The sequence below is a fragment of the Felis catus genome, chromosome D4 (genome assembly GCF_018350175.1).
Source record: "Felis catus isolate Fca126 chromosome D4, F.catus_Fca126_mat1.0, whole genome shotgun sequence".
Lineage (NCBI taxonomy): Eukaryota > Metazoa > Chordata > Mammalia > Carnivora > Felidae > Felis > Felis catus.
The window spans coordinates 2,784,552-2,810,585 of NC_058380.1; the positions used below are offsets into that span (position 1 = coordinate 2,784,552).

At 49.7% G+C, this 26,034-nt stretch overlaps 1 protein-coding gene across 1 annotated transcript in view; it reads left to right on the forward strand.

The window, feature by feature from the left end:
* NXNL2 (nucleoredoxin like 2) overlaps positions 1-26,034 on the forward strand; it is a 228,568-nt gene that overhangs the window by 189,767 nt on the left and 12,767 nt on the right. The gene's annotated exons all lie outside the window — the stretch shown is intronic.

The following is a 26,034-nucleotide window of genomic DNA, read 5'->3' on the forward strand; positions in this document are numbered from 1 at the left end:
GGGACTTGAATTCCCATCTCTCAAGCACAAAAAAACGAGAAACCCATGCCTGTCCTGTTCAGTGGCAAGGTTCCTTGAGGCCGGGGGCAGAGACAGGCCTCTCAGCCTGCGGGAAACTCAAGTGTGAGTTTGCATCTTGGGTCCTCCCCAAATGGGTGAAGTTGGCAATTTCAGGATAGCCTACTTCCTGCAATTTTCTTACCTAAAAGCAGCTTACACGTTAGCACCTAAAATCCCTTCCAGGACCTACAACGCTCAGGTTGGCAAGGCAGACGTTGTGATCCCCGGTGTAGGGGGCAAGTCTGCAGGTGGAAAGGTCCTCCAGGGTCGTGGGGAGAGACTGTCCCTTCCCTGAGCCCATGTGGTAGACCCTGTTCTGCAAGTAGAATTTAGTCACAAGGCCTTCGAGATCTTCGTTTATTCAAAATGAAGAGATAAAAATCAGTACATAGGCCCGTAGAAAAAGTACAAAATGTAGCTAAGAAAAAATACATTATTTTCACCGTAAGCTCTGCTCTGTGTGTGTGTGCGTGCCACACTGCATGTATCTCTAGAATATTCTGCTGTTTTGCAAACGTGTAACTGATTTTAAATTAAGAACCTGAAGTGAAACCTCAGCGATCAGTTATGTTCACACCTTAAAGAAACATTTAAAATAACTGAGGTTGAGGAGAAAGAGGGAAACTCAAACCTTGGCCCCAGTGGGCAATTAGGGAAGACACGTTTTTGATGGAATCTCGGGGTATTTGGACAAAGCAAGCTTAGCACGATGGAACCCCGTGCCCCCCACCAGTGGCCCTGGATGCTCCATAAAACCTCAGGCGCCTGGAGGGCCGCTGAGCCTGCTAACGGCCTGTGCGGTAGGGACCCGGGCTCTGTTCCCACCGGCCCCGTGCTCTGGCATGCCCTCCCCAGAGAGGCCTGGCCGAGCTCTGCGCCTGCTCCTGTTCTCCCTCCTCCGCGCAGACGCAGGGAGACAAGTTCAAAGGCCTCCAGAGAACGAGCGGCCGAGGCAGATTCCAGCCCGAGCCTGCCTGCACCCCAGGCCCACGCGCAGCCAGAGAGCGGGGGTTGGGGGGACGCACCTCACCCGGGGGGGAAGCACAGAGCCCTCCTTCGCGGGTGCGCCGGGCGGTGCGTGGTGGCCAGCCTCCAGACCAGCACACGGGCTGAAATCGTACGGTATTTGTCTTCACCGTAATACTCTCCAGCTCCATTCATGTTGTCGCAAATGACAAGGTCCCATCCTCTCTATGACTGAATATACATTATTACATATATACTACATCTTCTTTATCCACTTACCTATTCGTGGACACTTGGGTTCCTTCCATATCTTCGCTGTTGTAAATAATGCTGCTATAAACATAGAGGTGTGTATATCTTTTCACATTAGTGTTTTCATCTTCTTGAGGCAAATACCCAGTAATGGGATGACTGGATCATAGGCTGCTTCTATTTTTAACCTTTGGAGGAGCCTCCACACTATTCTCCAGAGTGGCTGCCCCAGTGTGCATTCCCACCGACAGTGCAAGCGGGTTCTTTTAAAATACCTTTAATAGGAAGGTAGCTGTCCGTGCGGTTTCTTTTCAAGAAGAAAAGGTTTTCTTTTTAAAAGCTGAGGGAAACCGTATTGGTCCCCAATCCTGGCTGATTGTTAAAATCACCCGGAGAGATGTTTCTAGAGTGTTTAAGAGCTTTTAAAAACACAGATCGCAGATCGGAGCATCTGTGTTTGAGAGCCCTTGACCTAGACGGCTGGCCGAGATGCCGTCCATCAGCCTGTTCTGTGATTCTTTGCTGTTCCCTCTGTTTTTCCCAACTCAGAATGAGCCCCTAACGGCAGCAAATCATCAGACAGGCCTTTTCCATCTGTAAAAGGAAAATTATTTAAAAAAAAATCCTTCTTGCTATCACTGACTCTGTATTTATAACTTGTTTCCATTGAAAAAAAATGTTTTGTGTTGTACGGTTGCAAGTGTCGGTCTTTAAATAACTCAGTCTTAATGTTGTTAAAACGATTTCTTAATGATGAAAAAGAGTTATTCGTGAGAGGCTTGAACAGCCAAAAGAAAGTAATTTGCATTGGTATTAGTATCAAGTAGGATTTTAAATTCTCTTTCACATTAAATACAGCTCATTTTTATTGACTGTGGTTGAAACTCAGGCCAGCCTCTGTGCTGGGTGGGAACGCTTACGCAGGCTGATAACCGGGAGCTCGATCCCGCCAGGGCGCCTGACTCGCCTGGGAAGTGGCCTCCTCACACTGCACTCTGGGGACCACTGCTCGCTCCCTGCGGTGACACCCGTGGGGGGCCGGAACAGCCTGTTAGTATTCCCTCCTCTAACTTGTGCGCACTCTGACGCGGAAGCAAGAAGACAGAGCGGGACTGTGAAGCCTGCGGAGAGGGAGCATGTCCGCGCTCCGTGGGAGCCTCTGGGGAGAACAGGCACCTGGGCAGGTGAGCTCCCACGGAAGGTAGCAGGCCGTCCACCGCACGGCGTGCGCACACAAGCCCAGAGCCCAGGAAGTGCCCACAGGCTGGCAACCCCGCGACGTTAATACAGACTGACCGCGCTCCAAATGTCCCCGAGCAACTCCCTGCTGGGCGCCCTCCCCCCACGTACCCGCCGTGCCCGACTTCTATCCCACACCTGGTTTCGGCGTGCCCTGTGTGCGCCTCTGTGTCTGCGCACCCTCGTTTGGTGGCACAGCAGGGATGTTTCGCACCAGCAGCCACCGCTCGCTCGCGTGGCCATTCTTCCCTGGGCTGGCGGGTTCCTCTGGCGGGCACGGTCCCGGGGCGCCCGGCAGGCCTGCGTCTGGCTTTACCGGGGGGTGTTGACCAACAGTTTTCCCAAGTAGTTGTGTCTGTGTATCTTCCTTCTTCCAGGAGCGTGTGTGTGTCTATCAGGACGCACATTGTGCTTCGTGGCTCATTATTGTTCCTCCTTATTGATTCAGAGGAGTTCTTTACATGTTGTGGATATGAGCCCTGTGTCACATATTTGTGTAAATAGCAAATTGCCTTTTTATAACCTTCATGTTGTCTTTTGATGGAACAAGCTTGCACTTGTGGTCCGTTTTCAGTTACCCCTGCCTTTCCCCGTCTTTCTGCCCCCGCCCCCCGCCCCGGGGTCTATCAAGTCTATCAGCCTTTTCAGAGAAGCAGCTGGTGGCTCTGTGGGTTTTCTGTGTCACACGTTTGCTTCTGTTTCACCGGCCCTCATCATGATTCCTTTCCGTCAACTTTCTTCCACTTAAAGTTGTTATTCTCTTCTAACTTTTTGAGAGGCACACACGAGTAATCAACTTCAATCTTCTCTCTGAGTAAATAGTTTTGAGGCTAGAGTGTTAGCGATCCACGGAGCGAGGGGGACCGTGTGCGAGCTGCCCCCTCCAGGCGTCCTCGGCCTCCACACCGCCCCAGATCCTGCCCTTCGGGGGCTGCAGCGGCCAAGAGCATGAATTCCTTTCTCAGGATTTCCGCACAATGACGCCTGTGGATCCCCAAACCAGCACGTCACTGCTCAGGAGAAAACTGAAGCTCCTCATGAAACAGAACGGCTCCTCCAGGAAGAAGCCGGGGCTGAGAAGGTGGGCCTGGGATCCCAAGTCACTCTGAGCGTCATCAGCTCCTTGGCCAGTAGCAGCCACTGAGTGCCGGTTGCCGGAGACGTCCCCGCGTCTGCCCTCATTCCGATAGAACTTGAGCACGAAACGTGTTGATAATAGAAGATGGTGAGTTTATACCACCCCCTGAGTTGAAAGCAGGGTCTGGAAGAGATATCTGTGCAGGCATGTGCACGGCAATATTACTCGCTGTGGCCACGCGGTGGAAGCTGCATGGGTGCCATCGGATGGATAAATAGGTAAATGAAACGCAGTGCGCGCACACAGTGGGGTATCAGTTGGCCGTAAAAGGAAGGAGGTCCCGACACCTGCTGCGTCAAGGACATCATGTCAACTGAGATGAGCCAGACATAAAAGGACAAATGTTGTGTGAGGTCCCCCGAGGGGTCACGTCCATGGAGACAGAAAGGAGGATGGTGGTGTGGGGGCTGGGGGCGGGGAATAGGGCTGGTGAAGTGCAGACAGAGCTTCCCTTTGGGGAGATAAGAGAGTCCTCTGGATGGACGGTGGTGATGGTTGCACAACAGTGTGAAATGTGCTTCGTGCCGGTGAACTGCGCACTTAAAACCCACTCAGAGCACAGGCTTCATGGTGTCTGTGTTTTACCGCAAAAGTTTTTTTTTTTAAATATAATTTATTGTCAAGCTGGCCAACATATAGTGTATACAGTGTGCTCTTGGCTTTGGGAGTAGATTCCCGTGACTCATCGCTTACATGCAACACGCAGTGCCCATCCCAACAAGTGCCCTCCTCAATGCCCATCACCCACTTTCCCCTCCCCCCCCCAATTTGTTCTCTGTGTTTAAGAGTCTCTTATGGTCTGCCTCCCTCTCTGTTTGCAACTGTTTTCCCTTTCCCCTTCCCCCTCCCCTTCCCCTTCCCCATGGTCTTCTGTTAAGTTTCTCAAGTTCCACATATGAGTGAAAATATAGGATATCTGTCTTTCTGTGACTGACTTATTTCACTTAGCATAATACTCTCCGGTTCCATCCACGTTGTTGCAAATGGCAGGATTTCATTCAGCATACAGATCTTTAACAACTTTGGTTAGGTTTAATATTAGATATTTTATGGTTCTTGGTGCAATTGTACATGGGATCAATTTCTTGATTTCTCTTTCTGTTGCTTCATTATCGGTGTATAGAAATGCAACCAATTTCTGTACATTGACTATATCCTGCGACTTTGCTGAATTCGTTTATCAGTTCTAGCAGCTTTTTGGTGGAGTCTTTCAGGTTTTCCATGTAGAGTATCATGTCGCCTGTGAAAAGTGAAAGTTTGACTTCTTCTCTGCTAATTTGGATGAACATCCTCATGAACATGGAATAAAAATTCTCAACAAGATACTAGCAAATCGAATTCAACAGCATATAAAAAGAATTATTCACCGTGATCAAGTGGGATTCATTCCTGGGCTGCAGGGCTGGTTCAATATTCACAAATAATCCATGTGATACATCACATTAATAAAAGAAAGGATAAGAACCATATGATCCTGTCAATAGATGCACAAAAAGCATCTGACAAAATACAGCAACTTTTCTTAATAAAAACCCTCAAGAAAGTCGGGATAGAAGGAACATACTTAAACATCATAAAAGCCATATATGAAAAGCCCACAGCTAATATCATCCTCAATGGGGAAAAACTGAGAGCTTTCCCCCTGAGATCAGGAACACGACAGGGATGTCCACTCTCATCGCTGTTGTTTAACATAGGGTTGGAAGTTCTAGCCTCAGCAACCAGAGAACAAAATGAAATAAAACACCCGGAAAAGTGTTTTAACATTTTTAAAGATGCGGGAAAGGCCAACTGGGATTTCCTGCCTTCAGCCTTGTGTGGATGCTCGTTGCTGTATAAGCAAAGGGCCTGGGGCCGCTGGCAGCAGGGATGGACCCTGATGGGGGGGCTGCTGGGCAGGACTGGGACTGAGAGCTGGCTTTGGGCTGGTTCCGCCCGAGCCTCCCGGTCACTGCCAACGCTGCTGCTGGTGGCAGTGGCACCAAATGGCATCGACATCCCCGGCCACCTGAAGAAGGTTGAAGCTCAGGGGTGGGGGTGGGGTCACAGATTCCCCCATGGCCAAGATCCACAATTTGAAAACTGTGGGGGGGGGGTGGGCAGGCCGTCTCTGGAGGCCGTTGGTCTTTCAGAAGTGGGTGCTAGAACTAGCTTTGATTCCACACCTTCTCCCCTCCGGCCCCAGTCTCTGTTCTCCGGCCCCTGAGGAGCCTGCGTGGTCCCCGCACCCAAAGCCAACAGGTTTCCTGGAGCCTATCTGGATCTCCGGGAAATTCGCCGGCCAGCCCAGGTTTGAGACGTGTGAGATTCTACCCACGGCAAACCTGTGGCAGCTGTGTGGCCCGTGCCACTGGCCAGGGACGCTGGGCATGAGGGACTGGGGTCCACCCAAGGCCTGGGTGAGGGGGAGAGAGGCCCCGTCAGGGTGCTGACCTCTGTCAGCCTGCAGACTGCTGGACATGCGGCTCTGAGCAGACGGTGCCCAGGCAGAGGGAAATCACATTTTGGAACAGCCCAGCTGGCACCACGCAGGAGGGGGCAAGGCTGACCCTCACTCCCTCAGCCACCGCAGCCCAAGCCCTGCTCCGGCTACCCTGTCACCTCCCCTGGGTGGGGCATCCTGTAAGGAGGCCCACGCTGACTCTAAGTTAAACCTCTTCTCTCCAGAGATTCCCAAATGTCTGCCTTCAGGGAGACCGAAGCCCAAGATGGAAAACTGGCTGATGGCATCCATAGGGGAGGCAGCCAGGGGATGGTTCTGAAGGTGTCTCGGGGGATCAGGCCCCGGGACACCAGAGCCGGTCATCCGACCGCCTCAGTGGGAAGAGTAACGTGTCTTCTCAGTGTTTTGAATCAAGCACGTTTTTGAACAGTGTCTTTTCCCTTAATCTCTCTTTTTCACACACACCACATACATACACAACATACACACTCCCCATATACACACCACACACACATGCACACATACATGGAAGATTTAGAATTTCCATGACTAGCACTAGGGAAGTCCCAATGGAAAGGTACAAATTCCCAACAAATTCTTACCAAATATGCCCTGGCACCCCCACACCAAATGAAAATGTACTCTGCCATGTTTCTTTGTATGAATCAGATGATGATGGTGGTGATGATGGTGATGGTGATGTTGGTGATGATGATGGTGATGGTGATGGTGATGGTGATGGTGATGGTGATGATGGTGATGGTGGTGATGATGGTGATGGTGATGTTGGTGATGGTGATGGTGATGTTGGTGATGGTGATGGTGATGATGGTGATGGTGATGATGATGGTGATGATGATGATGATAATGGTTATGGTGATGATGGTGATGATGATGGTGATGATGGTGATGGTGATGGTGATGATGTTGATGATGGTGATGGTGATGATGGTGATGGTGGTCATGGTGATGATGTTAATGATGGTTATGATGGTCATGGTGATGGTGGTGGTGATGGTGATGGTGGTGGTGGTGATGGTGATGGTGATGATGGTGATGGTGATGATGGTGATGGTGATGGTGATGATGGTGATGGTGATGATGGTGATGGTGATGATGTTGATGATGGTGATGGTGATGATGGTGATGATGATGGTGATGGTGATGATGGTGATGATGGTGATGGTGGTCATGGTGATGGTGGTGATGATGACGATGGTGCTGGTGGTGATGATGGTAATGATGATGATGGTGAGAAGGAGGAGGATGATGTATAAGAAACAAACTCTGATACCGGTGTCTTACACAAGACAAAATAGTTTCAAGACTCCAGAGATTCCATGAAATTCAGTTGCTTCATGAAAGAGTTCTCCTATTAGCTTCATGGTTGATGGTTGTTTCAGACACTGAGTCCCCATGTGCTCTAAGGACAGTGCATGTGAGGCACCGGGCAGAGCCCTCTTCAGCCGGACATGGACAAAGCCCCCAGGTCCACACACCTGCTTTGAATAACAAAGGTCGAGGCACTGAATTCCCCAAAGCGCCCCTGGGCTGGTGGCCTCACATCACCCAGGCCCACCCGGATGTACCAATCGGAACTGATGTTGTAACAGCAACCCCAGGAGATGTGAGGGACCACACATGCGATTGGGATTCAGTGGCCCAGGGGAGGACCTGGGAAGCTCTCCAGAAGTGATGAGCACACCAGCAGCAGGAAGAGGATGTGGGATGCAGACAGGCAGATCCCTGGGCTCCAAAACTGCACGGCCCTCCCGTGACCCCAGGTCCCGTCCACCCCCGTCCCAGCCTAGGAGTTTGCTCGGTGCTGTAACAAGGCACCCAGGCTGGGTGGAGAGGCTTCCACAACACACATCCCTCGTCCCCCACTGCCCTGGAGACGGGAGGTCCCAGGTCAAGGTGTGGGCAGGGTTGGCTCCTTCTGAGGCTGGGAGGGAAGCTCTGGTCTGGGCCTCCCCCAGGCTTGCAGCTGGCTGTCTTCACGCTCACACTGTACCCTCGCTGTGTGTGTCTGTGTCCACATTTCCCTTTCCTGTAAGGACACCAGTCATACTGGATTAGGATCCACCCTGATGAGCTCCTTTTAACTCAATTGCTTTTGTTAAGACCCTCACTCCAAATAATGGCTCCTTCTCAAGGACTGGAGGTTAGGGCTGGGGGACAGACACAATCCAACCCATACCACCCAGACAGGAGGGTCAGACAGCCCCCAGACATTGCACAGCACAGGCACTGAACACCTCTGGGGAAGATCTGCCCATATGCCCCCAGAAGCTCCTCGGGACCCTGACCAGACCCCCACTTTCTCCAGACAGAACAAATGAACCACAAGCCTCACCTGGGTGTGAGGCTGTAAATAACTTTTCTTATGGTGAACTTAAGGCCATAAGACTTGATCTTTGAATTTTACCTGTGGTGTCACAGGCTGGAAAGTTCACAGGCAAGAGCCCTATAGGTTCATAGCACTTGAGAGAGTAAAGACCCAGTTTTCATCTTGAGAGACTTGGGGGCTCCCTGACGGGGCCTCCTTTGTTCCTCCTTTCTTCTATCTCAGGAAGGAGACCTGACCACCTTTGACCCGGGAACATTTGGAAACAAACTAAAACCTCAATCTTCTGACCAACTGTCTCCCTAAGTGCAATCTACTAAACATAATAAAATAGCAGATTTCAGTCTTGCACCTAAGATCATCAACGGAGCCGAGAGACTGACCAGATCTGGTTCACTGGAAGGACTGAAAACTAACATTTTGTTTCAAGGAAATTTTTTTGTTAAGTTGTTAAGTTGTTTTTTGTTAAGTTGTTAACATTTTTTGTTAAGTATCCCGGATTCCTCAAGTCCAGATAATCTCCCGAAGGAAGATGTATAACAAGAGACATTTCTCTTTTCATTTTTCGCTCTGCTGCAGGAGAGGACCTCCCAGTCTCCTGGAACATCCTGTGGCTTGACTGTTCCCTCTCTAATTCTTTCTTCCATGTGGATTAGCCTCATGCTGTTAATGTGCCCTAATTTCAGACCCTTTTCCCTCCCCTCCTGATTTTTACGTGTTCTGACAACTCACTGGTTTTTAGGATTCAGAGCAGGAGGGTTTTTTTTCTTTCTCTTTCTGCTGTCTGTGTGTCCACCTTCCAGGTCCACACACACAGACACCGTGGCGTAGTGACGAGGGTTCAGACGTGAGGGGTGTGCAGTCAGGGCTGGAGGCGCCCCGTGGCGGGCGCTGCGGGCCGTGGGGGTGGCCGTGGGGGTGGCCGTGGGTCTGTGCTGGCTGCGGTGCCCTGGCTGCAGGTGGCGAGGTCACTCATCGGCGTCACGGCCGATGGAAGGGGACATTCCCTCTGCGGAATCCCGCCACGGCCTCCCATTGTACAGCATCTCCTGCCAGGAGGCACGCCCCTGTCCACTTTCCCCCACACGTTTCACTCCTGCCTGTTTTTCTGTCCCCGAATGTCGGCTGAGGATGGCTTTCTCCCTCCTCGGGAGCACCAGCATAACCCGGGCCCTCTGCAGCTGGACATTGCCCATTAATCGCCAACAAAAGGCCAGGCTGTGCTCCCCACGCGTGTTTTCCTCACTGGTCCGTTTGCTGGGCCCCAGGAGTTAACGTGTGCGCCGGCTCAGCCCCGGGGGTGCTGCTGGCCCCCCGCTGCCCACTCAGTGCCGTGGCCTCCCTGCACGTGGAGCAGGAGAGGAGCTGGCATCACTGCACGTGTGGCCATCGGATGGGGAACAACGTGGGAGTGACTCAGGCCAGGGCGTCGACGCCGCAGTGCGCCCTCGCCAGGGCCCAGACACGGTGGGTCTGCGATGGACCAGCTTCCGCTTCTGTAAGCGTCCTGGGACTGACGCGCCCACGGGCCTGGCCGATTACTGTCCGTGTGGCCACGCGCATCTGCTATGCGCTTGTGCTGCGTGGAAAGCCAGTCGTAGCCAGAAGCCACGTGACTTACTCCCCACAGAAAATCAACTCTCCAGAAGACCGGGAACAGACTGGCCAGATCCTAGGGGTATGTCTCCTGTGTCCATACCTGGAGACAACAGCTAACAGGCTGACAGCGGGTACCTGGCGGGGGCACCGGCCTCCCTTTGGCTCCGAAAGCAAGAACTCCAAGAGCCCGCCAGGCTCCGGCCCGCTCTGCCGCTGACCAGCCACCACCTCAGGCCCGGAGCGTCAGGCGACCCTGGAGCCCTGCCCCACGTCCATGGTCCGATGAAATGGTCGGGTGGCGGGGTGTCTCCAGGGGCATCACGGCCACGTCACGCCCCGTGGAGCAGCAGGCTTGCGGCTCTGACCCTCCCCAGGTGACGCATTTCCCGCCCTTCTGACAACCCACCACCAGGTCCCCTTGCAGACTCCTGCCGCGGCTGGTGGGCTATTTGGGGGGCACTCCACATATTTCTGAGTGTGAGAGCCCCAAGTATTTGATTTTATGAAGAACATTCTACGAGGTCATCTCATTCGTGGGGGAGCTCAGACCCCAAGGGTCCACGGTTCTTTCCCCAAAGACACAGAGCCAAGAACGCCACGTGGGCTCCAGGTCAGGCCCCTGGACCCCAGGCCCAGCAGCCCCGTGCTCCCCACAGAGAGGGAGGCTTCCCTGCTGGTCAACGGCTCCAGGAGCACCCTGCCTTCAAACAGTGCAGAAAACCACGTCCGGAGCTCTGTCAGCCTAGGTTTTTATTTTTATTCCAGGTTTAAGCCAGTTCCTGTCAAGGTCAAGAGCACCTTGGTTAAAAAATCCCTTGAAACACTTAAGATAAATAAAGCCACGTTCCCTTTGGCAAAGCACATTTGGCGACGTTCTCTATGGGACTTGACTGGACGGTTGAGACACGCATTCCGGGGGGGAGGGGGCAGTCCCCCTCTGGGGCAATCCTGGAGGACAGCAAAGGGCGGTGGCTTCGGGGACGTGGGGCAGGGATTCATTCTGAGACTGGAAATACCCCCTAGTCCTTCCTCTGTCTGCGCCCGACTGCACAAGCTCGTTCTTCTGTCGGCAGGAGGTGGGCCAGCCAGTTGGCTCAAACCCTAGCTCGTGTGTTCTCTGTGAAGGCAACATTGCGGTTTAGCGAATCCCATCACCTGCTGTGGAAACAACGCCCGTCGCGGCACACGGACTCCACCACACGCACTCCCCGGTCCCTGCGCACCAGACAGCTCGGCTCTCCACCTGCTGGGGGAGGGGCACAGCGTCGGTGACGCGGAGGACTTGCTTATCAGCAGACACTCAGCACCAGAGTCAACCCTGTCTGTGCCCAGGTGTCCCTTGGGCCCTACAGGGCCCCTGTGCCCCACGCCACGGCCTCCAAGCTGGAGCATTATTCTTGGAGACACCTGACGGCAGTTCCAAGCTTTCCCAGAGCCTTCCCTCACCCCGAACATCAGAGCCCTGCTGTGGGCAGTGCACACGTGAGCCAGAGAAAGTGGCCGCCCCACAGCCCCGGAGGGAACAGCCTCTGCTGGGTCTGTCTCCTGTCGGGTAGGGGCACGGGGTCAAGGGTTTCAGAGGGGTATTTCCTCCCAGCACCGACGTGATGTGCAGAGGTGAAGCCGTGCCAGCTGTGGACCCCCGGAATGGTGAATCGCACGAGCTCACTCTCAGAAAGCAATGTCGGGTGGGCCTGCAGTAAAAATATAAACTGCTGATTCTAAGCATGGCTGAATCGGGTGTGTGTTTGGGGAGGAAAAGAGCACGTAGACGGTGATCCTGGGGTGTGTGAGAGACCCGTGTGTGCAGAGGGAGGCGCAGAGGACAGGCGTGTGCATAGGTGTGTGTAGAGGGGCGTGCGGAGGGGCGTGCGTGTGCGGAGGGCGGCGGCGGGCTGCGGGGTGGGCTGGCGGGGACGAGCCGGAGCACGTCGTGTGTGGCGTCTGATGTGAGACGGGGCACAGAGTGACGGCGCTCTCTGGTTCCCCCGAAACTAGCACGGTCCTTTCATGTCTCCATAAACACGGAAACCCTCCCATAAAAACTTTCCCTAATTAATTACGGGGAGCCTCTGGCAGGCGGGGGGGGGGGGGGTTGTGCCGCAGCGACAGTGGGAACACCTTCTCTCCCCACCGCTGCGCGAACCGCCCATGCCCTGGTGTCAGCCCAAGGCTTCCAGCTCTCCCAGCTCCCGGTTGGCCCCTAGGGAAGGGTTGTCGCGAGTAGGCCTCCTCCGAAGGGGTTAAAATGTTGGAAGGGACGGCAGTGGACAGGGAGAGAGAAAGAGCAGCGGCCCCTGTAAGAAGCACAGAACTTTCTGGCAGAAAGTTCGGTTGAAAGCTAAGTGGCCCCATTGGGGAAGACGATGTCTGTGTGGAATGGGCAGCCGTAGGGGAGAGCCGGGACGTGGGCGAGCGGGGGAGTTCTGAGACAGCACGGCGACCTGCAGCCCTGCAGTGTGTCGTGTGCTGTCCCCTGCCCGTGACTGTGGGTGGACCTGGGGCCTGCTTCTCACCAGGAGCCCCCGGCGCAGGCGGTGGGCCGGCCCTGACCTGAAGAGACGACAGCGGGCGTCCAGGGCTGCATCCTGGACACTCGTGCTGTCCTCGATGAAGGACTGCCGAGGGCTGGGTCCACGTGGCAGGGACACACGGAAGGTACCAGCCGTGAGGAGCCACATTCTGCCAACAGCCATGTGAGCCTGGCAGGGGACCCCAAGCTTCAGAGGAAAGCATGGCCTGGTGGGGACCTCGCCTGCAGCCCTGGGAGACCCTAACCTTGGAGCCAAGTTGAGCCGAGCCAGGACTCCTGATTCACAGATACTGTGAGATCATAAAAGGGTGGGGGTTATTTGTTTGTTTTAAAACAGCTTTCTTTAATATATTTCACATACATACAACTCACCCATTATAAGTCAATGCATCTTAGTATATATTCCCAGGGTTATGTAGTCACCAACACTAGCTAACTCTAGAACATTCTGATCCGTCCTAAAAGAACCCCCATAGCCATTAGCCATCACTCCATATTCTCCCCCATTCCTGCCCAGCCCTAAGTAACCATTAATACAGTTTCTATCTCTGTATATTTGTGTATTCTAGACATTGTACATAAATGGAATCATACAATAGGAGGTCTTCAGTGACTGGATATGTTCACGTACCCTGTATCATTTCAATGTCATCTTTATGGCTGACTAATATAACACTGTATGGATATACCATATATCCATTCATAAGTTGGCGGGGATCTGGGTTGTTTTTCCTTTTTGGCTGTTGTGAATAACACTGCTGTCAATGTTTGTGTGCACGTGTGTGCACGGAGGTATGTTTCTATCCTTTTGGGTACAGACATAGGGGTGGACTTTCTGGGTGATGTGGTCCTTCCATGTTTAACCATTTGAAGAACTGCCAGACTGTTTTCAGAGGGGCTGCACTCGTTACATTTCCAAAGCGGAGTGTGAGGGTTCCAGTGTCTCTATTTGCTGTGTAACACGCTCACACTTGTTACATTGTCATTTTGATTATAGCCCTTCTGGTGGAGTGAGCTGTGTTTTCATTTGCGTTTCCCTAGGGAGTGATGATGTCTTTTCATGTACAGAGTAGACATTTGTGTATCTCCTTGGAGAAATACCTGTTCACATCCTTTGCCCATTTTTTAAATAGTGTTGTGCTTTTAATAATTGAGTTGTAAGAGTTCTTTGTATGTTCTAGATACAAGTCCCCCGTCAGAGATGTGACTTTCGGATACCTCTCCCAATCTGTGGGTTGTCTTACCACCTCTTTGATGTATGTTTGGCGGCACAAATTTTTTAATTTTAATGATGTCTAATTTATCTATATTTATCTTTTGTCACTGTACCTTTGATGTGACTATCTAAGAAACCATTGCCTAGGTTAACATCATGAAAATTTAGTCCTGTATTTTCTTCTAACTTTTATAGACTTAGCTGTTACATTTAGGTTGATGATTCATCTTGAGTTCATTGTATGGTGTGAGGTATGGGACCAACTTTATTCTTCAGCATATAGATATTCAGTTGTCCCAACGCCATTTGTTGAAGACTATTCTCTGCACCCCCCACCTTGAATTGTCTTGGCACCTTGTCAAAAAGCAATCGCTTATAAATGTAAATAGTTCTTATCTCTCGATTCTAGTCTACTGCTCTATATGTCTATCATTATACCTTAATTACTGTAGCTTTAAGTTTTGAAATTGGGCTGTATGAGTCCTTCACCTTTATTCTTCCTTTTTAAGATTGTTTTGGCTATTCTGCATCTCTTGCATTTCTATATGAATTATAAAATCATCTTCTCAATCTCTGCTAAAAAAAAAAAAAGCCAGCTGGGATTTTGATAAGGATCACATTGAATTTGTAGATGATTTGGGGGGAGTCTGGCACTCTTAACAATATTTGCTCCTGTAAACCATGATATGGAATGCCTTTCCATTTATTCAGATCTACTTTAATGACTTTCAACGTTTTATAGTTTTTAGTGTAAAAGTTTTGCACTTACTTTGTTCCTAGGTATCTCGTTCTTTTTGATACCATTGAGAATTGAATTGTTTCCTTTCATTTCTTTTTCAAAATGTCCATTGCCAGTATATAGAAATACAATTTCCTTTATATATTGATCTTATTTTCTGAGATCTTGCTGAACTCCTTTACTAATTCTAATAGATTTTATGGTAGATTCTTTAAGATTTTGTATATACAATGTCATGCCATCTGTGAAAATTACTTTTACCTCTTCTCCAATCTGGATGTATTCTTTTCTCTTCTTTTTCTTTTATTTTCTTATTTTTTATTGTCTTGGTTAGGACTTCCAGTGCAGGGTTGAATACCAGTAACAAGAACAACAGCAACAATAAGAAAACAAAAACAAAAACAAACAACAAACAACAAACAACAACAACAAGTAGCAAGAACAGATATCCCCCTCTTGTTCCTGATTTTAGAAGGAGAGCCTTTAAGTTTTCAGCATTAACATTATGTTGGTTGCAAGTTTTTCACAAATGCCCTTTATCAGATTTAGGAAGTTCCCTTCCACTTCTCGTTTGTTGAGTGGTTTTATTATGAAAGAGTGTTGGATTTTTCTCAAGTGATTTTTCTGCAAGTATTGATAGGATCTTTTTCTTTTTTCTTTTTTCTTTTTTTTTGCCTTCATTCTGTTATATATTGCCTCACACTAATTAATTTTGGATGATTAAATCAACTGTGCATTAGTGAGATAAATCCTATTTGGTCGTGGCATATATACTGTTCATATGTTGCTAGCTTCTGTTTATATTTTGCTGAGCACCTCTTACATCTATATTTATGTGGGGTAGTGGTCGGTAGTTTCCTGTGGTGTCTTTGTCTGGTTTGGGTAGCAGGAGAATACTAACCTCTTGGAGAGTTTGGAAGTGTTCCCTCAGCTTCCATTTGTTGGATAAATTTGTGGAGGATTAATATTAATTCTTCATTAAATATTTGGTAGAATCCACCAGTGAAGCCATCTCAGCATGGGTTTTCACTGTGGGTAGTGTTTTAAATTACTAATCTGATCTCTTTACCTGTTAGGTCTGTGTAGATATTCTATTTCTACTCGAGCTCATTATAATGACTTGTATTTATCTAGGAATTTTTCCATCTCATGTAAGTTAACTAATTTGCTGGCACTGAATTCATAAGCCCTTAAAAATGCTCTTTATTTCTGTAAATTCATCTCTTCTCTCTTTTTTCTGGATCAGTGTAGGTAAAGTTTGTCAATTTTTTTTATCTTCTCAGAAACCAACTTCAGTTCTAGTGATTTGTTTCTATTTTACTTTTCTCTAGCTCATTTTTTCTGCTCTAATTGTTATTATTTCTTTTCCTTTTGTTCTCTTTAGGTTTAATTTGCTCCCCCAGTGTCTGAAGGGGCGAGGTTAGGTTATTCATTAGAGATTGTTATTCTCTCATTAATATAGACGTTTGTAGCCATAAATTCCCTGCTAAGCCTCACTTTACCTGCCTCCCCTAGGTTGTAGCCTGTGACGCCTTTGTGTCCGGTCACCTCAAAGACTTGCTTAATTTCCCTTGTGATTTTCTTCTTTGAATTATTGGTTCTCTAGGACTGTGTTGTATATTCTCCCAGATTTATGAATTACCCAAATCTCCAGCGAACAATTTTCCATTTCATTTCACTGCAGGCATCGTGGCCAGAAAATACACAAAAATATCAAGGCTTCTACATTTTTTGAGGTTTGCTTTGTCACCCAGCGGGTGATCTCCACTGGAGAACATTCCACGTGTGCCTGAGAAGGATGTGTGGTCTTTGGAAGCCTGTTAGGTCCAGTTGGTGAACAATGGGGCTCAGGTGTTCCTTTCCTGGTTCATCTTCCGCTGTGGCTCTATCCATTATGGAAAGCCACTGTCACGGCCCCAGTTCTCATGGCCCGGCCGCGTGTCTATGTCTCTCCCTTCAGTTTGGTCAGGTTTTGCTCCATGTGTTTGGATCTCTGTGGTTGGGCGCACGTATGTGTTGTTATAACTTCCTGACAGATCGACCCTTTTATCGTTAGATGACATCCCACTTTATCTTAACAGGTTTTTTTCTCCAGTTTATTTTGGGGATATTAGTTGACATAGCTGTTCTGCCGTGGTTACTGTTTTAAGGTATATCTTTTCCATTCTTTTACTTTCAGTCTATTTGAACTTTTGAATCTAAAGTGTGAATCCTGCAGATGGCATGTAGTTTCATTTTTATTTTTTTTGTCCATGTGGACAATCTCTGCTTATGATTGATTGTTTAATACACCTGCCATTTTGCTCTGTGTTTTCTCTGCGTCTCATGCTCTTCTGTTCCTCCCTTACTTTCCTTGAACCTAGTGAATATTTTCTAGGGTGACATTTTAATTATTTTAACATTTTTTCCACTATTGTTTAAAGTTATTTCCGTACTGGTTGCTATAGGGTTTGCAAAATACATCTTAATGTATCATATTCTACTTCAGATGGACACTGATGTCCAGCGAGGTTATAACCTTTTTTGTGTTACTATTACTGTACATATTATGTCTGTATATGTTACAAACTCAATAATACCATGCTATATTATATACATAATTCTGTATCTTTTTTTAAAGTTTAGGAAAAGGCTGAGCAAATGTATCTTTTTAGAGTTGGTTCAGCCACCTCCTTTTTATTGTTATTTTCAAATATATTACATTTTGTATATTATAGGTCCAACAATACAGATTATATGTACTTAGATAATATATACACACCAATTTATACAAGTTATATATATATATATATATATATATACACACATACACACATACATACATACATATACATATATATAATGTACATATATGGAAATTACATAAGGAGGAAACAATAGAAAATGTTTCTGTCTTTTATAATTACCTGCATAGTTTCCTCTACAGGCGTACTTCGTTTTTTCAGGTGGATTTGAATTACTGTCTCGTGTCTCTTACTTTCAGCCTAAAGAACTTCCTTTAGTATTTCTCATAAAGTGAAGCTTCAAACAAAGAATTTTCTGTTTCTGCGTATCTGGCGATGTCTTCATTTCTCCTTCACTTTTGAAGGATAGTTTTGGCTGGATATGAGATTCCTTTTTGATATTTTTTTGTTCTTTTAGCATTTTGAGCATGTTAGCCACCGCCTTCTGGCCACCGTTATTTCTGCCGAGAAGTCAGCTGCTAATTTTATTTGATTGTTTACTTCCTTGTACATGATGAGTCAGTTTTTCTTGCTGATTTCAATTTTTTCTCTTTATGCTTGTCTTTCAACATCTGTGACTATGATGTGCATGCTCGAGTGTGGCTCTGTCTCTCTCTCTCTCTCTTTCTATTTGTCCAGCTTGGAGTTTGTTGAGCTTTTTGAATAGGTAGGAGAATGTTTTGCATCAAGTTTGGGGAGTTTTGGCCCTTCTTTCTTCAGTCTTTTCTGCTCCTTTCTCTCTCCTCTCTCTTTGGTACCACCTTGACTTGTATATTGGTATGTTTAACGGCGTCCCACATTTCTCTGTGGTTCTCTTCATTTTGCTGTATCTTGGAGTTACTAACCTCCTCTGAATTGCTCTTGACCAAGATGTGAGCCATTTTCCCCAAACCATTCAGGCATGGATTCTCAAACCTCTGTTCCCAACAGCCGGCTCCACTCCACAGAGATGCAGAGCTACCTCATGGCCCTCCCACCCCTGCATCACTGTCCCAGCGCTGGGACCCAGCCCCTGCTCCTCTGGGGCTGACACCCCTCCTTTGCAGGTAGGCCCTGGGGGGGTGGGTGGGGAATGGCGGACCCTCGTCTTCTCTGCCTGTTCCTCCCGGCGTGCAACTCCCACCCAAGTGAACTGGGGCAGATGGTGACTGCTGCCCCACGTACGCGGCCTGTCACACCTGGAGTAGAACGTCCACACTACGAGTGGGGCCCATGTGGGGGACGAGAGACCTGGTCTTCTCAGCTGTGTCCGCCCGAAATAGGACTTCCAACACCCAGCCCTGGGGGGCGAGAGACACCACAGCCTGCTTGTCTCGTAGCAACCTCAGACTAGGACACGGCAGGGGGCGGGGGCCCCCGAATCCTTGGGTATATGCAGCCAAAGTAGAGCTTCTGTCACGCAGAGCTGTCGGCAGAGGGACGAGTGGGACAGGTCACGGCTCAAATGCCACAGACTCACTGCCCTTCCTGAGATTTGGTGGATTTTCTTACGCGAATGTTTCACCACTTCCTGGATGGCCGTGGGATGATCTTCAGAGACTTTAAATGACCCTTTGCTTGTTTGTTATAATTTCACCAGTTGAAGGTGTGGTTTTGTTGGAGAGACGGTCCATGGGACTCCTTACTCGTCATTCTGGACACGCTCTGCGTTGTTATAAACACGTCGTCATTTAGACACTTTAGAAAACTAATACAAGTGTGATTTGTGTTCTGACTGCTAACCTACCGAGAATGGAAAAGCAGATGTAGAGAAGTATGGGAAAAATGCTTCTCTGAAAGGCTCTTCCCTCCTGAGCCACCACCCAGGGTGGGGTGGCCAAGGGCGTGCACCTTGAGGCCCTGGCCCACAGGGATGGGGACGAACACAGGTGCACATGGGCTCTCTCTGCTCCTGCCCACAGAACGGGGGTGCTGGGGGACACCATGGCCCAATTTCTGACCTGACCGCATCTGCTCAGAGGAACTCATCGTCGCCTAACCCCCGAGTGTTAGAAAGAAAGCTCAGGGTGAAGTAACTGGTAACCTGAGACATTAAATGCAGGTGTGACTTTCACAGAGACTAGATAATAGTTCAGTTTAATAAAAAGTTCTTAGCAAATAATCATCCTGTTTGAGACCACTGGTAAATTATACCTGAGTACAACTGGATTCACGGAATTCCTGTGTCTTGTTTTAGAAAAAGGCTTACATTTGTAGAAGTCAAGTTGACTTCTTCCAGAAATCCAGCCTTATTTCTAAGAGCTCTCACATGCCAACGGGCAAGTTCATGAATTATAGGCATCAACCCTGTGGGGGAATCATTGACTTAGTCGGGTCAGGTGGTGACTCCGGACCTCCAGGTGAAGCCAGCTTCACAGAGGACGGAGCAAGCAGAATCAGAGGCCCAGACAAGACACAGAAGCATGTGTTTGCTGCTGTCCTTCTTGGGAGGGTCGAGGGCAGGAAGGTGCGTCCACGTGGGGCCTCCGGGGCTCTGCCTACGAGGTTCACTGTGGGAGAACTGATACCCGTGAAGAGTCAGAACACATTAGGCAGGAGGGGGCGTCCCACGTAAATGGTCACAGTACGGTGGAAAACAGCCACCGGAAAGGATATTTGTGATATTTTATGTCAATTTTAATGGCGGAAAGAAAAAATACAAGTTATTCTAACAAGCAGGAAGGAGACGTGATGCACAGTCCTAGTTGTGTCATACAACAGGTGGTAGTTTCCCACAGGCTTCCCATGCTGCATTCAGAGATATTGTATGTAAACACACATACGCACAAATACATACACACGCACCACTTGGCGCTCTCGCTCTCGCCCTGTCTCTACACACACATACACACACATTTGTAAAGGGCTCGCTGTGTGCCCCACCATGCACACTGCTAAGTGACCGAGAAACAGCCTCTCACCCTACTGCTTGCAACAACTCTGTGAGAGGGGTATGTGCTGGGTTGAATGGTGTCCTCCCAAACTAATGTCCACCTGGCACCTATGAACACGACCTTATTTGGAAACGGGGTCTTGACTGATGTCATTGGGTCAAGAGGAGGTCATACTACATGAGGATGGTCCTAAATCCCAAAACTGGTGTCCTTATAAGAGAAGGCAGTTTGGACACAGACCCCTGGGGGTGGAAAGGCCGTGCAAAGACAGAGGCAGGTGTTGGAGCGGTGTGGCTATAAGTTGAGGAACAGCAAGGATTGTCAACAGCCATCAGAAGCCAGAAGGAGCAAAGAAGGATCCTGACCAGCATCTTCAGAGGGAGCACGGTCCTCACAACACCTCCATGTGAGGATTCTGGCCTCCAGAATGGATCAGAATAGACCTCTGTGGTTATAAGCCGCCCGGCTTGTGATACTCGTTACAGAAGCCCTCGGAAGTTAACACAAGGTATATTTATCTGCATTCAATACATTAAAACAATGATCAGAACTAAGGGTTTAGCGGGAACCCCCACATTTGCAGTTGGTCAGACAACGTGGGTCCCCTGCTGGTGCCACAAGTGCGAGGTCTGGGCTCACTCTGGGTCGACAGTGTCAGAATAGAATGAATTGAATTGTTGGACGCCTAGTTGGTATCAGAAAATTGGAGGTTGCCCCTTGTAAAGTGCAAATTAAGACCAAAATGTATACTAATATACTCATATTAGATTGCCACCCCCCTCCAAAAAAAATAAAGGAACCTGGGAACGCCAGCAGTGGGGAAGGTTGAGGATGCACAGGGTTCCCGACACAGCCCTGCGGGTGCAAATCACAGGACCACCTTGGAAGCGAACTGCTTGTTATCTCTCCAAGTTGGATAACCACATACAGATGACTCAGCAACTCTGTTCCTAAGTGTGTGTCTGTGGGAAACTCCTACGCATGTGCCCCAGAGCTCTGCACAGAGAAGTCCATGCCAGCTAAGGCTCTGAGACCATGAAAAAGTCCATCTATGGTCTATTTAAAATAGACTTGCACTGCCATCCAAACGACCAGCAGGAGTGACGTCCAACAGCCAGGGCATCGGTCACAAAGTTGCGTGCAAAGGGCGAGTCCCGGGAGAGACTATAGAAGATGGCATCCTTTCCCAAAGTCCAGAAGTAAACAAAATGAAACCATACACAGTTGTGGGCACAACACTTCACCAGCGAGGAAGGACTAATGGACACAAATCTCAAGGCAGTAAACGCAGTTCTTGAAGAAGTCAGCAGAACTGGTGTTTTCTTCTTCAGTCACGTACCTCGTTCACGCCTCAGCCTTTTCCCAGGGGAGTGAGGCGTCACTGCAGTTAGCAAACAATCTTAGGCAATGCTTTGCCCCGAGAGATCTCGCCACCGAGAAGACGAGAAGACGTGTCATTTCGGTTTTTATTTACTTGCTGATGCATGTGAGAGGGTGCTCTTAGTAAATCCTCAGAGAATAGCCTCTCTTCTAGTGCAGAACTGTTGTGATGTTTCGTGGAGTAACAAAGTGAAAACATTTTGCTTGTACAAAACAATTAAGATTTCTCCAGGGCAATTTAACAGGGGATTTTTTTTTCCTCTTTCTTTCGGCGACAAAGCCAGCTGCATAATTCTGTTGTTCCTCTAAGTGCCTATCCTTTTGGCGTGGGGTTCTGTACACAGGAGGGGCGAGGGGTGGACAGAGAAGCAGGAAACTGGCTTGTCAACCCCCCAGGCACGGGGTAGGTACTTTCTAGATTTGTGCCCAGCGTGAGTGCGGAGTCTGACGGGGCTCTTCGGCTTCCACGAACCCGGCTCTCACTGTCTAGTAAGTAGGACGCTACCCACTTAATCCTTCTCTTTCTTGACAAGTTACTGAGCCCCGAGTGCAGCAGACAAGATTTTCTTCCTGCAGTGGCTGTGACTATGATCCCGGCATCATTCGGGTGAAAGTGAGCCTGCTGCCCACTGTCCGCATTGGCCTGAGGGTTATCTGAGATCCACTCACCCCCCCAGAGCCCTCACGAGAAAGCGGGCAACTTCTCTGTCATCAGCGCCCTTACGGTCCTTAGACCGCAGGAGGGGTAGGGGGAGTGTCGGCCCTGAATGCACGAATGTGTTCCCAAGTCACACAGTCGTATCTCCAAGGGCAGACCGTAATCCCAAGTCTCCAGTCTCCGTAGCTGGTACGAGGGTCAGAGTGCCTCTTCCTAACTGGTCCCGCAGGTGTCAGGTTGTGGGAACTTCTGATTCTCACATCCGGTGGGCACCCCTTTGGAGGCAGGGACGGGGCAGAAGCAGGCCCTTCTCTGGTTTTTTCGTCTGTATTTAAAGGAGAACCAAAGTGCAAAGAGGAGAATGGGGGCGGGGCGGTGGGGCATCTCGGGAGAGGCTGGGAGGGAGAGGTGTGCAGGGGGACTGCAGGCTCTGGGCAGTGAGCGCAGGAGGTCAGAGGGCACGTGGGCCAGAGGAGGGCTGGTCTTTCATGGATCTTGTTATGAGATGAGACGTTCTGGAGTGAGAAGGAGGCTGTGGTGAGGACGGGAAGAGGGATGGTCAGGAAGCAGTCTTAGACTTGGAGGAAAGGAAGGGGACAGGAACTCAATGGTGGGACAAGAGTCCTTGAACGAGGGCTCCGGAGAAGGAGGCAAGGGCCGGTGAGTACGGGTAGCGGGGTGGGAGTGCATCACCCCTATTTCCTCCGTGCCCAGGGAGGGCGTCTCCTGAGGGGGGCACCTGTGGGGCAGGGGCCATCCTGGGAACAGCATGGGCGGGACAAGCACAGCCCATCCGCTCCGCCAGCCCGGCTGTGGGTGGGAGCAGGAAAGCCGTGTTTGCGTGGCTCTGAGGGGGGTGTTTGCATGGACCTGAGGGGGAAGCCTTAGAGAGGAGGCAGGTGTCTGGAAGGATTCAAGGTAGAGAAGCTGAGGCAGCCGGACAGGGGGACGAGGGTCTGCAGGTGTAGAGAGGAGGTAACACAGAGCTGCAGGAGACCTGGGTGTGGAGGGAAGGCCAAGGAGCAGGAACCTCTACAAGGTCAGAGAGGCCCTCGCACACGGGAGGAAGCAGAGGGCTGGGTCATGTCGGAGTCGGAGCGGCTTCGAGCAATGACAAGACGGCCCCATGGCATGGTACCACGTGGATGGGTGAAGGTCGGTAGCTCACCGGCTGCTCACAGACCCCGGAGTGGTCCCCGAATCCGGCAGCGCCGTCCCTGGCTGGTGGGAGAACTGTGTAAATGTGGAATTGGTTCCACATCCCAAGAGCTACAAAAAAGCAAGATGAAAACCATCAGCCTCTTTTTCTAATCATTTTATTTCTAGGAACCTATACCTTCAAAAAATATTACCAAGAATAAGATTTAAAAGGAACCCTACGGCACATCCTGTATTCAAGGTTCTTGGTCCCACACATAGCTTCTGGATCAACCCTTATCTGAACCCCACTCCTATCGCTTCAAACTTGTGATGGGGGGCTCTGTCATTTGCAGCTTCAAACACCCCAGCAGATACGGGAGCTATTTGCACAGGGGTGGTTTATGTGTTTCCAACTCTTCCCTCCCCGACACTAACTCAGCTGGAGGAATTCTGCTAACAGAAATTAGCAGCGGGTTTCTCCTCCCCCAAACTTTTGCATGTAAATTAGCGACCTCTTGAACTAAGGAAGTACCAATGATTTATTCCTAAAAATGATATGCTAGGGTAACACAGAAGAACAAAATGAACCTTAAGACACTTTCACAAAGTTTCGATGTGTAGGAGGCCGGGAACACGAATCTTAAAACAACAATCACAAAAGTGGATTTTTTTTTTCTATTATTGAGACCGAGCTGCAGGTCACCCGAACATCTGGAAGATCGGCCACGAAGGGGACAAACGGATATTCGCTGCGGGGGTGGGGAGTGGGCAGGAGATCCCAAGCCAGTTCTCCACAGCCCAGAAGCACGGAGATGCTGGGTCCGTCCTCAGAAAAGACAAGAGAAGTGAGTCTGTCTTGCTAACCCGAATTGGTTTTCTGGAATTCAAACCTGATGCTTATCAGCACATCCGTGAGCTTCTGGTTGTGGGTTCGCTTTTTCTTGACTTCAGAAAATCACGTATGAAACAAAAGGATTTGTGAAAAACACCATTAGTCTGAACCCCCAAAATTACATTTTTAAAAGATTTTTTTTAAGTTTATTCATTTATTTTGAGAGAGACAGAGACCGCGTGAGTGGGGGAGGGACAGAGAGAGAGGGAGAGAGAGAGAATCCCAAGCAGGCTCCACGCTGTCAGCACAGAGCCCGATGCAGGCCTCGAACTCACAAATCATGAGATCGTGACCTGAGCTGAAACCAAGACTCAGATGCTTAACCAACTGAGCCACCCAGGCACCCCCAAAATTACATTTTAACTTCCTTGTCCTAAATCCTAGTGCAGAATCAGCAGGCACATGGTGGGATACAGTTGAAGCCATTGGCATGAAGCCATGACTGCTGTTATACAGACAGGGGACAATAGAGACGTGTGGGGACACACAGGGCGGCCAGCTCCGAACACCACGAGGGCCTCAGAGCAGGGACACGGGGAGCAGCAAATGAATCCGGGTCCCAGGTCTGGGTTCCTAAGTACCGATTTCCAATCAGTGCAGCAGCAAGCCTCCAGAAACACGTCTGACCCCCCGCATGGCGGCAGAAAACACGAGATGAGTCTGGAACATTCTGTGGTGCCAGAAACTGAGGAAGTTCTCGGAAAAGAAGGAAAAGGCAACGAGGTGGGGCGCTCTGACCGAGCACAGGAGCCGACCTGGAAAATCCCAGAGGCCAAAGCCCGAGCGAGTTGAGCAACAAAATAAATGAGGAGATCAGACTGTAACCCGGAGAAGTAACCAAATATCCGTGAGTGCCTGCTGGTACAAATAAATGACTAAAAAAAAATAAATAAATGGGGAAATGGCACAAATCTTCCTTCAAGAATTACAAATAACAAATCCATTAGGACTGAGGGGAAGAGAAAATCCCCATGAGCCACTGTTGCTGTTGGCAACATCCACGGCTGATGCTAAGTTAGTGGGCGCAGGCAAAGCCTCAAAGTACCTACCACAAAATGGTTATTAATTACCGCGGTGGTTGTAACTATGTCCACAGGTTCTTTGATCCGCCCCCGGGAGGTGGTTCCTGCTTGTCCTCCCCTTGAGTGCCAGCTGGCTTCGAACTTACGGAAGAGGAAACAGACCCCTCACAGAGACCACCCCTTAACCAGGAGGTGCTGGGGCCGTCTGGTAGCCCGCACCCCCCAACACAAGGCCAAAAGGATGCATGCCTCTGGCGTTCTCCCCAAATCCTGAACCATGAGAAGGCGTCAGACAAACACACACCGAGTGACATTCTGCGGAGTATCCGACCATCAGAGTCGCGGAAACCAGGCAAGGCTGAGAATCCCCCAGACATCAGGGGAATAGGTCAGACAGCAGATGCCACGGGGAATCCCGGAGGGGGCTCGGGGCAGAAGGAGGCCATCGGTGGAAAGACGGGTGACATCTGAATATTCCAGACTTCAGTGAATAATGTGCCACCAGGGCGGGTTTCTTCGTTGTGACAAATGTCCTGTGGTTACATGAGATTGCACCACCGGGGACACGGGGTGAAGACGAGCGTTCTCTGCACTATTTTCATGACTCTTCTGTAAACAGAAGAACTGAAACTTCCAACAAGGGGGTCGGCCAGCAGAGGCTGGAGGAGGAGAGCCTATTGAGGAATCACCGCATAACCGCGTGTGTAAGGTGTACCCAGCATGCTGGTCCCCTCCCCTCCCGCCGTCCCCGTCCTGGGGCCTTCCCCCTGCTGAGGAAGCAGCCTGGGGTCCCAGCTCCACCCAGAGCGGTGGC